The sequence below is a fragment of the Canis lupus genome, chromosome 12, assembly GCF_048164855.1.
Source record: "Canis lupus baileyi chromosome 12, mCanLup2.hap1, whole genome shotgun sequence".
Classification (NCBI taxonomy): domain Eukaryota; kingdom Metazoa; phylum Chordata; class Mammalia; order Carnivora; family Canidae; genus Canis; species Canis lupus.
The window spans coordinates 11,320,041-11,338,887 of NC_132849.1; the positions used below are offsets into that span (position 1 = coordinate 11,320,041).

The 18,847-nt window shown below is 45.3% G+C and overlaps 1 long non-coding RNA gene across 4 annotated transcripts; it reads right to left on the minus strand.

The window, feature by feature from the left end:
* Positions 1 to 239: 239 nt before the first annotated feature.
* On the minus strand, positions 240 to 17,995 carry LOC140600644 (uncharacterized). Of its 4 annotated transcripts, none has more exons than XR_012003823.1 (3): positions 17,753 to 17,995; positions 3,351 to 3,414; positions 240 to 2,227 (listed from the first exon to the last, which is right to left on the minus strand). It is a non-coding gene; the product is annotated as an uncharacterized lncRNA (long non-coding RNA). The 4 variants fall into 4 exon arrangements; XR_012003822.1 differs by having other exon boundaries at positions 3,278 to 3,414; XR_012003821.1 differs by having other exon boundaries at positions 17,479 to 17,995.
* Positions 17,996 to 18,847: the final 852 nt, after the last annotated feature.

Below are 18,847 nucleotides of genomic sequence, written 5' to 3' on the forward strand. Positions count from 1 at the left end.
CAGAAAATACTGAATGAATCAACCAAGAAGCTGTCCTCCTACACTTCATGTTATGTGAGATAGTAAATGCCCTAATTGTTTAAGACATTTTTTTAATAATAAATTTATTTTTTACTGGTGTTCAATTTGCCAACATACAGAATAACACCCAGTGCTCATCCCGTCAAGTGTCCCCCCCCGGTGCCCACCACCCAGTCACCCCCACCCCTCACTCTCCTCCCCTTCCACCACCCCTAGTTCGTTTCCCAGAGTTAGAAGTCTTCCATGTTCTTTCTCCCTTTCTGATATTTCCCACCCATTTCTTCTCCCTTCCCCTCTATTCCCTTTCACTATTATTTATATTCCCCAAATGAATGAGAACATATAATGTTTGTCCTTCTCCAATTGACTTATTTCACTCAGCATAATACCCTCCAGTTCCATCCACGTCGAAGCAAATGGTGGGTATTTGTCGTTTCTAATGGCTGAGTAATATTCCATTGTATACATAGACCACAGCTTCTTTATCCATTCGTCTTTCGATGGACACCGAGGCTCCTTCCACAGTTTGGCTATTGTGGACATTGCTGCTATAAACATCGGGGTGCAGGTGTCCCGGCGTTTCACTGCATCTGTATCTTTGGGGTAAATCCCCAGCAGTGCAATTGCTGGGTCATAGGGCAGATCTATTTTTAACTCTTTGAGGAACCATCAAGATAAGAAGCTTTTGCACAGCAAAGGATACAGTCAACAAAACTAAAAGACAACCTACAGAATGGGAGAAGATATTTGCAAATGACATATCAGATAAAGGGCTAGTCTCCAAGATCTATAAAGAACTTATTAAACTCAACAGCAAAGAAACAAACAATCCAATCATGAAATGGGCAAAAGACATGAACAGAAATCTCACAGAGGAAGACCTAGACATGGCCAACAAGCACATGAGAAAATGCTCCGCATCACTTGCCATCAGGGAAATACAAATCAAAACCACAATGAGATACCACCTCACACCAGGGAGAATGGGGAAAATTAACAAGGTAGGAAACCACAAATGTTGGAGAGGATGCGGAGAAAAGGGAACCCTCTTGCACTGTTGGTGGGAATGTGAAATGGTGCAGCCACTCTGGAAAACTGTGTGGAGGTTCCTCTAAGACATTTTAAATTCAGATGACAATGACCTGTTGGCAACAACAAGTTGGCAACTTGTTGGCAATGACTAATTTATTTAAGTCCTATGCTATGGAACCACCTTCTATGGAATGTCTTAAAGTAAGAGAATTCTATTAGTTTTGAGGTAGACTCACCTTATAGAGAATAGAGAGCCAGCGTACCTGGATGAATGACCAAAGTAGGAGGGGTTGGATCTCATGCATTCATCTCTGTAACTTAAAATTCCAAATTTTCGAAGGGACTCTAGGGATAGTTTGGATCATTGTTGAACTCTGGTCAATGGACAACTACAGTCATGCAGGGATACTTTAGGAGCCTACAAATACTTGATTTTTGTTGTACAGGGTGCCTGAGGGGCTCTGTCAGTTAAGCAACTGTTTTTGGCTCAGATCATGATCCCAGGGTCCTGGGATTGAGTCCCATGTCAGGCTCCCTGCTTTTCCTTCTCCCTCTGCCTGCCACTCCTGTTTGTGCTCTCTCTCTCTCTCTCTCTCTCTGTCAAATAAATAAATAAAATCATTTTTTAAAAAAGATTTTTGTTTTACAATCACAAATACCTCGATTAAAGAAATTCACGTTAAATATTTCGCACACCAAATGTTTATATACTAGAAACAACCAACATCTTTAAATTGGGCTTCCAGCTTTACATGCTTCTGTGTATGTAGCTCCTGCCGGAAATATGTTGTAAATGTTTGTTGATTCAGAATGTTGCAGCTCTGTACTGGTTCTTTCTATGTTATTATTGTTTGGGCTTTTTTTTTCTTTTTTAATGCAGGCCTTCCCATGTCTATTTACATAAAATTGTACACATGACTATCAAATATAGCATGCACAGGCCCTAAGAAATTAAATGCCAGATGAAATATATATTTGCCCAGCACCCCTCAAGATCACAGTACAGTAATTAGTCTTAAAATACTATTGGACAAAGGTTGCAGGGCAATGATTGCTTCACATTATACATAGTTCCAGCATCTATTGTAAGATCTGAATGCTTCTCTTCCTTTGAAAGCCTGAATAAGTTTACTTTGGCAAGGTGAAGCTTTTGGGTTAATCACAGGTAATTGATCTGCAAAGACATCAAACCATGTAGTCAATGTTTCAAGCAAAATAGACTTATCTATTTTAAATTTTTTAGTAAATATCTGACAGAGACAGGCAATGGAGAAGCTAGGACCTCATTGGACATCTCACCATTGTTAACAGTTGTTGTTATGAGGTGTCCATCATTATTCTAGAGCCTCGCCTGTATTGGTGGATGCAAGCCACCCACAACCTCATAAGGTAGGCACCATTAACGTGCCCATTTTGCAAACATATGACACAAAAACAGAGGCACTCAGTCCACAGGGAATAGTCTTAGGAGTTGAAGTCATAAAGTGTGCCTCCAGAATCTGGACTGTTTTTCACTGCATGATATTTTGCTTTGAGGAATGAGGATTTCCTTGGTCGAACAAACTGTTTGCTAACTCCCTCCCTCCAGACTGGACATTCTCCCCTTCAGGAAGAACAGGTCTCACGTGCTGGTATTAACTCCATCTTGAAGGGAAATTATCCTCACGCTCCTCTTTGACACCTTCTGATCTGAAATTGCCAGGTGAACACACCTGTACATTTGCAACCACCCACGTGTGTGAATTAGGATTCTCTTAATACCACGCAGCTAAAACAAAACTACATCGAACAATGGGGCTGAGATGAGACAGCAACTGTTTTCCTCTGTTCTCAAATTTTATGTATTCTTGAGACAACATTTTTTTAATGGGGTGACAGGGAAATGTTACAAAACTGAACCTATAAAGTACATTAATAGCAACATCCACATCTGTCAGCCTGTCCCTCCTGTTTAGCCAGGTTCTGCAGCTGACTTAGAGTAAATATCAGAAAAGCACCTAGAAGCAAGGAATAGAAACTCAGTGGCTTGAACAAAGAGGGACCTGTTGCTCTCACATCACAAGAAGCAGGGATGTAGATGGTGCTGGTGTTGGTCTGGCCATTCTACATCAGCCAACATCTCCGACATTCTCTTGGCTTTTCCCAATGGACACAAGCAGGCTGATGTAGGTGCAGCCAACACAGTCACCCCACAGACAGAAAAAGGAGCAAGGAAAGTATCTACCTCCTTTGTCCCTTCCATCAGGAAAGGAAAATGTTCCCAGAAAACTGCAGGCTTCTGCTTACATCTCACTTACTTCAAAACTGTCGCCTGGTCACTTCCAATACAGCGAGGCTGACAAAGTGCTTAGCTTCCCTGGGCTTTAGAAGCAAAAGTGGACAAGAGAAATGAGGTTAGAAATGGATACCGAGTCGTATCCTGTGTCTGCTACAAAGAAAAACAAAGATTTTCCAGGTTACCGTGGGTACATGTCCTTTAGGGAACCATACAATATCGGCTTTGAGGGATTTAACAAATAGGACACGCATGCAGCCATTTAAAAACATTTGGTTAATTGCTTATTTTTCATGTAACACTGCACTGGGGCCTGGGAAGTCTCAGAGGTCTGGCACTAGCAGCTTTCCCCACCTGAAGAAGGAAGAGATGAGCTCGCTAACCAATTTTTCATAGCGCTAAGGAATCACGGGAAATTTTCAATCTCCATTTCGGTGTTACAAAAAGATTGGCTCTCTAAGGACGTGTCAAACTCTAGAGCTCTCTGATTTTGTATAAATAATAATTTATTAAGATGTTCTCTGTCCCTGCTGCAATGTCACTGTGAGGGTTGCTGTCAGCAACATGTAATGACCCACATTTCCCCAGGAGCTTAAGCCATCATTGCATTAATCTGATGTGATGGGGGCAACCAGAACGTGGCATAGGAATTGTATTTTAATACGAAACAGCACTACAACCTTGAGAAGGCAAGAACAGATGATAAAAGCTTGGAAAAGACTGGAAAAAGTCAACATAAATAGGAAATAAGAATTTAGAACTTGTAGCTAGTATTAATAAACAATTTATAAACAATTTTCATCCATCCAAGATTCTAACACTGCTGAGGCCCCTTTTCAGGAATAAACGGCCTGCCTGTTTCTAAAGGTGGCCGCTCTTCATTCAACCTTCGGTGCTTACCCTGAGTGACCTTGTAGACACGGTCCTTCATACACTCAATAAGTCTTTAATGAGCACATTTATGTTCCAAGCACTGTAGTAGATCCCTGGGACAGAAACATGAAATAAATCCTGGCCTCTTACTTTAGGATGCTTATGTCTGCTGGAGGAGATGGCCACCTTGACTAAACACTGAAATTCATTGGGGCAAGTGGCTATAATAGAATAGTGAACCAGGTGCAGAGAAAGTACTGAGAGATTCAAGTCAATCCTGCCTGATGCAGGTATGAGACAAGGAGGGCATAAGTGGAAGAAGAATGGGCAGAGTCTTCCACAAGCAGAGGAAAGGTACCTTTTGAGTGGCAGGACAAGTGCAAAGGCAAGGAAATATGTTCGGAAAGCTGTGTATCATTTTGTGCATCTTCTAGAATACAGGGTCTATCGGGGAGAATGGTGGGTGAAATACTCAGACAGTCCAGCTCATTTTGAAAGTGTTTTTGGTTGCATACATACAGAAGGATAGTCTAGCAAAGTAAGGCAAAACTGTGCTGGCTCTTGGTTTTTCTTGGTTTCTCTTACAACCAACTTTTATTTCTACCATTTGTGTCCTTTATTATAGGGGTTGGAAGCCTGAGAACTATGTATCCCATGCTCCTTTATGTCCGGCGCTCTGAACCACATAACAGTCAGCCAATGAGATTTGCTTAAGATTTGGAGATGGAAGGGCCTGGAAGCATGCTGTGTTGTTCTGTCTCTGGCAGTGGCTTGTCGGTGCTTGGGCTTTGATAGAAACAAGGGTTTGCAAAGTCCTCAGGGCACCCTGTCAGCTACCACTTTCACTGCTGTAGGACAGCCGTGATCCATCAGTGGAGGTTTTCTGTAGTTTCCTGACAACTTTTAATTGTAAAACCACAGCTGCAGGGGTAAACCTAAAAGCTAGCGACTTCCTATGACTTTCACTAATTCCATTTTCCCAACAGTGTTGTAGGCACCTAATCCTCTCTATTAAGTCTCTCCGCCTGCAATACCAAGAGCCACTCCTAATTTCCTGACAGAACTCTCCCTGCTATCAATATATGGGAAGGTAAGGGACAAAACCACTCCTAACTGCAGTTAATGTAACTGTCTACATAGAAAATCCACAGTTACATCTTAGAACTGAAAGGAAAATTCATCAAGTTTGCTAGATAGTAGAGCTGATACATTTAAAAATTGCACAAGTCACACACCTACATGTTATCCTTGATTCTTTCTTCCCCATCACCTCTCACATCTAATCAGTCACCAAGTCCTGTTGATTATATCTACTCAACATTGTGCAAATGCATCAACACCCCCCCCCACCACCACCACCCTAATCAGACCACCAACATTTCTCCCCTAGATTACTAACTTAGCCCATTTGGGCTGCTATCTAAAATAATACCACAAACTGGGTGACTGATAACAGATATTTTTTCTCACAGTTCTGGAAGCCAGGAAGTCCTGGATCAAGGTGCTGACAGATTGAGTGTCTGGTAAGAGCTCACTTCCTGGTTCAAAAGTGGATAGTCTTGCTAGACTATCTTTCTGCATGTATGCAACCGAAAACACTTTCAAAATGAGTTGGACTGTCTGAGTTCTGATGTGATAGAAGGGATTAGGGAACTCTCTGGCCTATTTTATAAGGGCACTAATCTTTTTTTTTTTTAAATGTTTATTTATTTATGATAGTCACAGAGAGAGAAAGAGAGAGAGGCAGAGGGAGAAGCAGGCTCCATGCACTGGAAGCCCGATGCGGGATTCGATCCCGGGTCTCCAGGATCGCGCCCTGGGCCAAAGGCAGGCGCCAAACCCCTGCGCCACCCAGGGATCCCAGGGCACTAATCTTATTCATGAGGCCTCCACCCCCATGATGTAATCACCTCCCAAAGGTCCCACTTCCAAATGCCATCATGCTGGGGGTTGAGTTTCAACATATGAATTTGGGGGGTAGAGGACACACACATTCAGTCCATAGCAGCAACCCTAACAGCATCCTAACTAGTCTTCTGGATGAGTTTTACCTTCCTGCATTCTTCACAGCACAGATGGAATGGTCTTTCTGAAACATGAACTCAATCCAAGCATTCTCCTGTTTCAAAGGTTCCTCACTGCTCTGGGGATTAATTCCAAATTCTTCCATGTAGTTTTCAAAGTCCTTCACAACCTTCCCTCTGGCTCCCTCTCTAGTTTCACTCTTTCTACACCACACTTGCCTCTTGAGAGCTCTAGTCTTACTGTAATTCTGTCATGTTCTCAAATAAGCCTTTTCACGAACAGTTATCTCTGAGAGCCTCATCCTTCTCATTAGTCCCTCCTGCCCCTCAGATCCTAATCAAGCTTCAGGCTGGGGACTGGACCTCATGTCTTCTGACTGGCAAATGGGGCTCTTCTAATTCTGATACCTCTGCTCCACTATGGCCCTTACTATACTTTATTATTACTGCTTGTTTAATTGTTGTTCTCCAACAGCCAACTATAAGCTCCATGAGACTGAGAATGTGTAGATCATTGTACACCTAGTGCTGACACATGGAAGATACCCCTTAAACATTTGTTGAAAATAAACCCTTATATTCATCTTCAGATGTTAGATTGAGGGGTGACGGGTGGGCAGGGGTAAGGGAGGCCATGACAAAGACAAGCAAGGCTCCACTGTTGGGTTATTGTCCTACACAAACCACCATAGGTTACCACAGGGAAGTTCATTTCCATCTCAGTAAACCCCAGGATGAGGTGAGACACTTGCCTTGGACGTACAATATAGGGAGGTACCAGGAAATTCATTAATCAAGATAACATTTTTTTAAGATAAAGAACATTTTAGTGAACACAAAAGAGCCACATTAGAGATGGAGGCAAAAAGGAAAAAATTGGGAAAAATACTGATCCAGTCTATATTTAAAATTTGTAAATTTTATCTATTTTATTCGTCAAGGAGTTTTTACATTAATTTTATTTTTTTAAATGTTGCATTAAGATACTGTTTAGTTTACTTGATTGCTGAGTGTTTTGGCATGCTCTTAGCATTTGTACCTCAGTCAGGTTCCTCACTTACCTAACTATAGTCTCAGCTCTGTAGAGTGTTTCACCAAACTCTGATGGGAGGGCTTGTTCTGTTTCCTTGTTCAACATAATGTGTGTTATGGGGGTTTTAAAAAAGATATACTCTTTATAAATTAAGGGTTTTCCTTTTATTCCTGGCTTACTAAAAATATTTATTAGGGATAGTCACCGAATTCAAAAACAAGTGCTTTTTTAGCATCTCTTGAAATGATCATGTAGTGTTCCTCCTTTATTTTCTTTTTAAAGTTTTACTTATTTGTTCATGACAGACACACAGAGAGAAAGAGAGACAGGCAGAGACACAGGCAGAGGGAGAGGCAGGCCCACATGGGACTCGATCCCAGGTCTCCAGGATCACACCCCGGGCTGAAGGTAGCACTAAACCGCTGAGCCACCGGGGCTGCCCACGTTCCTCCTTTATTTTTTTTTTTTAATTTTTATTTATTTATGATAGTCACACAGAATGAGAGAGAGAGAGGCAGAGACACAGGCAGAGGGAGAAGCAGGCTCCATGCACCGGGAGCCCGACGTGGGATTCGATCCCGGGTCTCCAGGATCGCGCCCTGGGCCAAAGGCAGGTGCTAAACCGCTGCGCCACCCAGGGATCCCACGTTCCTCCTTTAATGTAAGAATGTAGTGAATTACATGGATAACAGTAAGAAAAGTTGTTCCCATTTTTTTGTTATCATAAGCAAACAATAATCATATATATGAATCAATGATCTTTAGTCATTTGAATTATATCTTTAGGTTAAATCCCCTAGCATTCTAAGTGGAATTAATGGGTTGTCATTTTATTTGAAGTTTTTTCATTTTAAACTTTTCTCCAGGCACCTGGGTTGCTCTGTGTTTGAGCGTCTGCCTTTAGCTCAATGATTAGATCCTATATGTCTCAGGATCAAGTCCCGCATCCGGCTTCCCTCAGAGAGCCTGTTCCTCCCTCTGCCTGTGTCTCTGCCTCTCTCTCTCTGTGTGTCTCTCTGAATAAATAAAATCTTTATAAAGAAGAAAGAAAGAAGAAAGAAGAAAGAAGAAAGAAAGAAAGAAAGAAAGAAAGAAAGAAAGAAAGAAAGAAAGAAGAAAGAAAGAAAGGAAGGAAGGAAGGAAGAAAAGAAAGAAAAAGAAGAAAGAAAGAAAGAAAGAAGAAAGAAAGAAAGAAAGAAAGAAAGAAAGAAAGAAAGAAAGAAAGAAAGAAAGAAAGAAAGAAAGAAAGAAAGAAAGAAAGAAAGAAAGAAAGAAAGAAAAGAAAGAAAGAAAGAAAAAACAACCTTTTCTCAAATGAAGCACATTTCCAAGACATGCCATTATCAATAGTAGCCGTCTTCCTTCACGAGTGGCCTGGGGGAAGTTGACACGTTTTCACTTCCAATCTCCTCTTTTACAATTTCCTGGCACAGTCGTGTGTGAGTGAGGGTCTGGCAGTGGTAACAGTGCAGTAACTGTTAAACCTGATGGGAACTTTCAATACCTTTTATAGGAAATGAAAGAAGAGCCCCACTCAACCGTACTTGAGTTACAAATTAAAAGGAGAAAAAGAAATTTAAAAAAAGAAAACAGAGAATCCCCACATATGGCAGGATTCTGTCAAGGGGAAATTGCTACTTTGGAATCTCCTAACGTGTGTGAGTATTGCAGAAAAATAAAGTTGGGGCTTAGGTAGGAGAAAAGGTAGCCAACTCTTTTTTTTTTTTTTTTTTTTTTTGTAGCCAACTCTTTTGTGTCTTCTCTTCATATCTTGGCTGGGAATACGGAAGAGAGATAATATCATAACTGACTCACCACGGGGCAGCTCAGCCTCTTCTCTCTTTTCTAGGAGGATCTGTGGACTGTTGCTTAATTAGATAGCTCAATGTGAAGTCCTGCAGGAGAATGAGGCAGAGGCACATGGGGACGCTGCAAAAGTGAGTGAGGTTTCCCAGGAGGAGTATGGACAGCAGCTGGGGCAGCGCCCAGGACTACAGTGTAAGCTCCATCAGAGCAGGGGCCTCGTCTATCTGCCCGGCTGCACCTGCCATGCTTCATATAAGGCCCAACACACGGCAGCGCCCAGTAAATACTTAGCAATGAGTAAAAGAATGAACCACTAAGTGCTGCCAGACCCCACTATCAAGGACTGGACTCTGGAGAGGAAATACAAGAAGTGATCAGAAAAATCTAGTGACCTGGTATCCTGAATGCCAAGGGAAGAATATTTTAAGTGGGGGAAATAGATAACATTGTGCCAAATTATGCTGAGCAGGGGAAGTCATAGCAGTTACAAAACAGTCCATCTGAAGTAAAAAAAAAAAAAAAAAAATCGCAGCTATGACTTCAAAAGATAAGGGTTTTGATGCTGCTATTGTTGTTTGTTTGATGCATAGTAAGAAATTTAGAGACACAATGCTCAACAATGGCCCAGTGCCTTTCTTTCTCTCTGCCACTGGCAGCATGTTGGATGTCCTTCTCCTGCCACAAGATGGGTGCTCCACCTCCAGGGATCGAGGTCCACATCCATGGGAAGGAGAGTAAAGCAAGCCAGCTGAGTCCACCTATTTTTCTCAGGAACACTAAAGCTTTCCCAGAACAAGCTTTTACTTTCCTCTCTTTCCTCTCTAGGTCATGTGGTCACCTTTAGATCAATCCTGGACCCAAAGTTGTAACCTTCCACCCATCCCTGCCTTTGTCAATCAGATTCATTCTCTATAGCTCAGGAATGGCCTCCCCCTGAAATCAAGGGGTCTCAATGGCAGCTGAAAAGAATGGGAATCTGTTGGAGGAATGGAGGGAGAAGGCATGTTGGGTGGACCATGGATGATGTTTGATACAGAAGTTACATTTTTAAAAGATCCCAGCAGGATTAGCAGCATAATTTGTGAGGCCTGGTGCAAAATGGGAATCTAGAATCCCTTGTTCAAAAAATATATTAAGAATTTCAAGACAGCAACAGTGGAGCGCTAAACCAAGCATGGGGCCCTTCTGCGGAGGGGTGCCCGTGCCACTGTCTTCCTCTCGTGCCCCCGAAGTCAGCCCTGGGCCCCAAAGCTGTCCATTGAGCTGGGAGCTGGGGGCTCACTGGTCAATTCAGGTGAAGTGGGGAGGGGGAGGAGAGAAGAGTGCAGTAGGTTGGGGAGTGAATGGGGGTGAGCAAGTGGCAACGGCATCAACACTCACTGGAGAAAATAGATACAACGTGGTAGGAGAAGGCTGGCTAACTAGGGAAAGAGAGAAGAGAGGGGGCGGAGGCTATGTGTACCCAGAGAACTGCTGCTCAGGCATTTTCTGTCTCTCTTCTGGGCCAGCTTGCTTTGGAGCCTGGGGCGGGAGGTGGCGGGGAGGGAGAGACATTCATGTAGGGCAGGTGGGAGAGGAGCTGGGGCTGAGAGCTGCACTCACCCCTCACCAAGCACTCGCCACCAAACCAGGGGATCATGGAAACAGAGCCCTGGGTCTGAAAAGCTAGGTTGGAATCCTAGGTCAGAACTAGCCCAACTCTGAGTCTCCATCCCTTAGTTAGCTCACCTGTCAACAGAGGCAGGAAAATGCATGTCACGTGGTTTATAAGGGGGTGACTTGCTACAAAGGGAAGGCACAGTTACTGCCCTTTGAGCAGATGCCCTCCACACAAAAGCTGGGCATCCCTCTGCTGCCCATCCCTCCACCACTACTGACCCCAGCCACTCAACACTGATTTTAAGGGGAGGTGTCAATTTTAATAGATTCCTCTAATTATGTTATGATACTGTCAATACAAGTGGTGGGTGGGATTGTGCAGGGAAGGGAAGGAAAGGAAGAGGTAGGCATGTTTGTTTATGTAAATTCACTCTGTTCCTTTCCCCCCACCCCTTTGCCATCCATTAGAGACCGGCTCAGGGCTTACGGCACCCGGTGATGTAAACAGTGCCTCGGTGATATCACCCCCATCAGTGCCAGGAGACATAAATTTCATTTCCCAGAAGATGCAGCAGAGAGTAGCTTCTGGGCAACAGTGACTCTAGCAATAAATATTGGCAGAGGAGAGAGACCTTTAATGGAAAAGCTTTGCGAACTCTAGAGCAGCCAGGCTGTAAATCCCAAAACAGTGAGGGATTCGATATCTCAGATCAGAAGACAGATTCATGAGAGCAAAATAAATAATTCTATAGCCCATTTGAGGCAATCAACTATTAAAATGTAAGTATTAAAATAAAAAGCACATCGGAGGTAGGAAAGCATGGAAAGGAGGCAGAAACCCCCTAACTAGAGCAAGCCACCTAGCCTGGGTGGGCTGGTGGGGGGCGGGCTGAGGGGCGTGTCCTCCCGCAGGAGGAGCAGGTGGGCGGAGCCAGCCAGGAGGTGGTGGGCGGAGCTCCTCTGGGTTCTGGGTAGGAAGAGGGGGCACCTCAGAGCCCCCAAGGTAGATCCCACCAGATGGAGCTACCTCGTGGCAAGCACAGACTGTGCAGGGAGGACAGCAAGAATTCACCTGGGAAACACAAAAGGCCAAGTTGCAAGCTAACATAAAAGTCAGAGTGTGTCCCCCCAATATCACTTGTCAACAGAATACTTTGGGAACCTGAGTGCCATGACATTTCAAGTGATGTAATGCGTGTTCCTCTGCAGGGCGCTCGCTCGAAACACTGCCTGGATTCAGGAAGAATCCTAGGCTTCTCTTCATCTTGCACGATGTCTGGGCATCTGATGCTTCGGAACAGGTTGGTTCTTCTGAAAAGGTGACACCAAAATGCAGGGACCAAATCCTGCTCTAGTTGACCCAGGAGATCGCACATCATTCCCTAGGTCTACAAAGGCAGATCTAGAGTGGGAAGGATGCACCCAGATGATAGTGCTTCCACGTCTTCGTGGCCAGTTCTTGGAATGTTTGCACCCAGTGGGGTAGACAGGGCATGTCTCCTCTTATACCCTCAGATGTAGAAATGGAAATTCAAAGAGGTTAGATGACTTGCTCAGGGTCACAATAACCTGGGGCTTCTTGCCAAAAATAACCTGGAAGCTTTTCTCACTTTACAAGGAAGCAGAGGGAAATTCTCACTCAGCATGAGAAACCTTCCCCAGCAATTCTGCCTCTGGAATGAGAGATTCAAATGTGCATGGGTGTGTCTGGCGATTCCCTGGGGCTCCCCAACAGCCCCTGCCACCAAATCCCATTCTAGACTTGATCCCCATGAAGGAGCATCCCCTGGACAAAAGGAGCATCTCCTGGGGCTTAGGGTCCATCTTTTCTAGACCTGGTGCTGGTGTGAGCAGATGGAGGTGAAGGAGGGTGCTCAGCCTATGGCATTTGTCCCATAGGATGTTTGCCATGACTGAAGATCCAGGTATAGTCCAGAAAAGCTGGCGCTGAAAATCATCCTTACGGAGAGCGCCAGGGGAGTCAGTTTCTCAGGGGAGCCTTGAGCAACTGGAGGGACATACCCTGAGGGCAAGAGCCAAGTCTTATTCATCTCTAATTTCTCTTGCCTGGCACGTTGTATGACATTTACTACCCTCAAAACTTGTTTATGGAATAAATGAACAAATAAACTGAGTCTCGGCTCTTGCACGGACAGCACATGACAGTGAGCAAATCAATCCCCCAAGCTCTCTAGCCTCTAGTTTCCTCCGTGGGGTGAATTACTCCTTATGAGTTGGCAAGGAACACATGAACCAAAGCATGTGAAAGAGCCTGAAAGATTAAAATGCACCAAAAAATGTAAAGCTTTGAGAGGAAGCATTGCTAATATTAGGAATTATTTTCTTGACCACTGTCATCTTTCCTTGCTACTCAGTCTCTCTCTTTCTCTCTCAGTGTCACACTAATTATGGTCTCCCACCCTGATCTCTGTGTGCTGGGTGGTGGCAAGGGGGTTGGGCAGAAGGATAAATCAGGTTCGAGTCGTTGACAGTCTACACATCTTACTCTTACCAAGAAGCAGCAGTTTTGAAAGTGTATCTGCAATTACTGTGGCAACCTGGAGACCCACCCCACACCCTGGTGTCCGGAACAGTGGCCTTGTTAGATCTGTGTGTGTGTGTGTGTGTGTGTGTGTGTGTGTGTGTGTGGTGTGTGTGTATACAAGTGCACCAGGGAGGAGTGGGGTGATCCAGCTGTTGAGCCATGCCCCTCCCAACAGCTGTAAAGAGCCCCCCACTGGAAACAGCAAGTGGAGGCTCTTAACGTATCAACTGTTTTGATATGTTAGACCAGGAGTCAGTAAACTAAAACCCATGAGCCAAATCTGGCCTGCTATCTGTTTTTGTGCAGCCAACAGGCTAAGAACGACTTTTACTTTTTTTTTTTTTTTTGGCTTTTACATTTTTAAATGGTGGAAAAAAACCAAAAGAGTATTTCATGACATGAGATAATTGTATGAAACTCAAGTGTCCACATCCATCCAATAAAGTTTTATCAGAACATCACCTCATCCCTTTGTTTACATAATTATCTGTGGCTGCTTTCGAAGTTGAAATAGATCTGCAATGGAGACCATTCGCCCACCCCTGGTCTAGGCCTTCAGCTCAACGAACCTTCCATGGCAACAGACACCTGCCAAACTCTGGGCTCATCTCTGAGGGTACACAGATGAATAAAATACAGCTCTGTTCTTGTGAGGCCTGAGGACTAGTAGAAGAGCACATAGGTTAAGAACCTAGTCCTCTGTTCTTAGAGATGCCAGATCCATTCTGGCAAAGAGATTTTCAAAGAGATTCCAGTTTGAAGGAATGTGACCCCTACAAGGACTCCTATCCATTCATGATTCCAGCGAGGGCACAATTTTGCAGGAGAGTGAGCTGGTTCCTTGAGGCACACCCAGTGGTCCCTATCAGTACTTGGGGTATGGGCTGCCTTACACCAGCCTATTCTACTGGCTGTTTGCAAGCGGGTGTAGGGAGATCTAGTCACGATAGTCTGAAGTCCCTTGCGCCAGTTCTCCAACAGTCCATGGGTCACCCACCCTCTGTGCACAGCTGCATCTGCTGTTCCTTTAGTGGATTGTTTTATTGTTTCACTATTACCATTTTATTGTGGGTACTGCATGCAATCTGGTTTCTCCCTCTTACTGCTCTCCCTGCCTCACACAGATGTAAAATGTCTCTTTCCCCAGGGAAACTGCCCAAGTCTCTCCTGGGGCCACCTTTGGTCAGAGGCTCCTCGCAGGAGGCAGAGCCAGGGCCAGCAACAGTCGGCCCTGAGCACGAAGCAGTAACAACATGGTGAGTAGTAAAATCATGTTCAAGATGCCAGCAACCTCCATGTCAACGTGTCTGGTGCAGAACTAGTGGATCCCTCAGCCCAGTTCAAGAGAGAAAGGCTACCCTTAAAAGTTATACAGGCCAAAGGGCTCTCTGCCTCCATGCCCAGCGCACACATGGTGCTGATCCAATGGGATCTATGAGCTGAGCCCAAGGTGATGGTAGGGCTAAGCTGAGCTTAGAAGGAGAGCCTTAAAGATAACTAAGGAAGTAAAAGAAACTCCTCTTTCTATTGAATCACAGGGACATGTGAGAGCCAAGGCAAAGCCCCATAGACACTGACTGGCAAGGAGGGAGAAGAGGAGGTCCACTGGGGAAATGAGCTCCAGTGGGGAGCAACATGGAGGGGGAAGAGGGTATGCATGCTTCATCCAGGAAGGAAGACCTGCTATGGCAAGGGGGTGCTTTTGCTTGTTTGGGAGGGGTGCACTCAGAATGAAATTTGTAATCTTAGAGGGAGACTTGAAATGGGCTATGGGATTTCAAAAAGGGGGAGATATATCAGTGGGGCGAGGAGCTGCAGTGCTTTGGGCTGCGGAATTTGCTCTTTTGCAAGTACTTTGGGGCCTGTTTTACCCCCAGCTGAACCTCAAAGTCCCTCTGGTGAGAGCCTCTGCCTGTGAGGTGCACTGGCTGGCTGGTGTCCTGAGACAAAGGATTCCCACTTAGGACTGGCTGCTTAAGGTAAAAGCATTGTTGCCTTCACCATCACCGTCACTCACTTTGTAGAAAAGTGTATATGAGGGTGCCTGGGTGGCTCAGAGGTTCAGCGTCTGCCTTCATTAGGCCCAGGACGTGATCCCAGAGTCCTGGGATCGAGTTCCACATCTGGCCCCCTGCAGGGAGCCTGCCTCTCCCTCTGCCTGTGTCTCTGCCTCTGTGTGTGTGTCTCTCTCATGAATAAATAAATAAAATCTTTTTTAAAAAAAGTGTATATGAAATAAAATGCATAAAATTGGAGCCACAGTACAAGAGTGCTAATGGAAATAACATTAGTGATTGACATTTGTGTGGTGTTTTATGATAATGGAAGCTATTTTCAACAGCGTGACCTTCCCTTGCTCTTTAGAACCCTCATGGGTGGTGGCTATTACTACCAGTTTTCCTATTTTATCGATGAGGATGTGGTGACAGAGCATGAGTCTGGTACATTCCATGTCAGTCAGTCAGTCCAGAGGTGGCGAAGTTTGTCCAGAGGTCTGGTGCAGTGCCTGAACAGCATCGTCAGGAATCTGGCGCCTTCCCTTCCACTCTGCCCTCCTCTTGGCCTGGTCCTCAGGCTGTTTTCCTGGGCGGGAAGACACTGCCATATCTCGGCACCACAAAACCCTGAAGCAAAAAAGAAATTGCATCTTCCTGGAACCCATTTTTTAAGACGGAGGGCGTCACTGCTAAAAGCCCTTCTCTGCAGACTTTTCCATCCGCCACATTAGCTGGAACAGGCGACGTGTCCGTTCCTAGTGGAATCGCTGGAAGGGGGACAGCAGTCTCCGCACGGGCTCTGCTGAATCGTCCTCACTGGCTTCACTCTAAATCCACCACCACAGGGATCCCTGGGTGGCGCAGCGGTTTGGCGCCTGCCTTTGGCCCAGGGCACGATCCTGGAGACCCGGGATCGAATCCCACATCGGGCTCCCGGTGCATGGAGCCTGCTTCTCCCTCTGCCTATGTCTCTGCCTCATTCTCTCTCTCTCTCTCTCTGTGACTATCACAAATAAATAAAAAATTAAAAAATAAAAATAAAAAATAAATCCACCACCACTATCCTCAGGAAGGCTCTTACTGCTGCCCGGCAACACACAATATATTTATTCCTACCCCAGTGCTTCCTGGCCCTAAGTGTGCATCAGAGTCCCCTGGAGGCTTGTCAGAACACAGACTGCCAGACTTGGCGCCAGAGTTCCTGACCCAGGAGGCCTGGAGTGGGGCCTGAGAATCTCTGGCGAGTTCTCAGATGCCCCTGACGCTGTGCATCCTGCTGGGGCTCACACTTTGGGAACCACTGCTCTAGATCACTGACCATCGTATGGTTCTAGACCACCCCATGGGCCTCTTCTCTCTTCTCAGACATTGTAAACCTCGTCCAACTTCCTCCTCAGTCTCAGCTGACACCAGGCCGCCTACTTCACTGAAAACAGAAGTCCACCCACTCCCATCATCCCAAAGAACATTATACCCTTCAGTTTCCCTCTTGCTACTATGGATGAACTGCCGTTCTCAGATTGAAGGCCGATCCTACTGTGTACTGGACCTTATCTCCTCTTAACCAGCCAGGGTGCCCCTCATCAGCAGACTTGCTCTGGTTTCTTTCTTTCTTTCTTTCTTTCTTTCTTTCTTTCTTTCTTTCTTTCTTTCTTTCTTTCTTTCTTTTTTAAGATTTTATTCATTTATTTGACAGAGAGAGAGAGAGCACAAGCAAGGGGAGCAGCAAGTAGAGGGACAAACAGGCTCACTGCTGTGCAGGGAACCCAACAAGGGACTCCATCCCAGGACCCTGGGATCATGACCTGAGCTAAAGGCAGAAGCTTAACTGACTGAACCACTCAGGCACCCTCTGATATTTTCCATCCTAAAGCAAAACAAAAAACAAAACCCACAAAAACTCCCTTGACCCCAATCCCTCCTCAGCCACCAACTCAATTCTATTTCCCTTTTTGGCAGAACTCTTGAAATCTCTATAGCTTGCCCCTCTCACTTCCCTTCTCTCTTGAACCCCATCCAACCCAACTTTGATTGCCACCCCTCTACTGAAATCGCTCCTGTCAAGGTGAGCCAATGACTTCCTGGTGTCTGCTTCCGGGAGTGATGTCTGCTCCCATGTTATTGAGCTCATTAGCAGCATCTGACACAGCTTGTCACTCCTCCCTCAGAATACCCTCTATTGGCTTTGGGCCACTGATCTCTCTTGGATCCCCTCCCTTCTCTCAGGCTGTTCCTTATCAGCCTCTTTTGCAGAGTGCTTTCATTTCACTGACCTCTATTGGTTGCAGAGCCCCAGAGCTCAGGATCTCTGTGCACACTCTCACTTTTGGAGTTTCCGCCAGTGGCAGGATTTGAAATGCCACCTACATGCTGTGACTCCCAAATTTCTATCTCCAGCCTGGATCTCTCCACCGAATTCCAGACACATGCAGCCCATGGCATGCAGCTCCAGATATATAACGGGCACGTCAAAATTAACATCTCCCAAACCAGGCTGCTGCTTCTTCCCCAGCAACACAGCACACGCGTGCACTAGGTTTTTCTTACTGTTCACAGCAAATGGAGACTTGGCTCCCCAGTTCCTCACGCCAAGAGCTTGGAGGCATCCTTGCTTCTCCTCTTTGCTCTCACACACCCAAAGCAAACCATCAGCAAATACCAGCGGGCCTACTTCAGAAGGTATCCAGGATCTGACCTCTGATCACAGTTTCTGCTGCTGTGGAGTCTGGTCCAAGCCAATCTCATTTCCTGCCTCCACTGTTACAAAAGCGTCTTAACTAGTCTCCTCACTTCCTCCCTGGCCTCCTCCCTACCCTGCCCCCCCACCCCCCACATCTATTTTCAACTGAGCCAGCCAGAGTGATGCCATTAAAATGTAAATCAGATTATGTCATTCTTCAGCTCAAAACCTCACTTAGAGCAAAGCAAAATCCTTACAAAGGCCTGCAAGGGATCTGGGCCTAGATACTTCTCAGATGTCGCTTCCCCGCCCCCCACGTCTCTGCAGGTAGTCTGGCCTCCTGGCAATTCCCTGAACACATCAAGTACATGCTCACCTTTACATATGCTGTGACTCTGCCAGGGGTCCCCCCCTCCCCCCATAGAACCCCCTTTCCATCCCCAGTGCTTTATCTTCCACTTAAAATACTGTCATTTTCTTGTTGCACATGATTACCACCTGATACACTAGATATGTGTTTACCACATATCTCTCCCCCTAGAATGTACGCAGCATGAAGGCAGGGAATTTGAATGTGTAACAAGCACTCAAAATTTGACTAATTAATTAATGGAAAGGGGAGACCCCTCAGTAAACCGACAAATTGGCAACTAAGTTATACTTTGGACTCTCATGAGTTAGATTAGTTAGTGGTAGTCAGTCCCACGGAGCCCTGTCAACTCTGTATTTCCAGACTGAGATTCTGGATCTGCAAGGCCAAGAAGCAGACTCTGGATAGTGCCCCTCTGTGGGTACTGTCAACCTGAGACATTCAGCCAGCCAGCCTCCTTCAAAGGAGCTCCATCTCTCACATTCTCCAAGTCCTGGGCCCTTCAAATTCTGTGGCAAATTCTTTTTGCAGTGCAGATAACGCCTCCCTGATGGATCAAGTTCACAACCACTCATTTTTTCTAAATTATTTA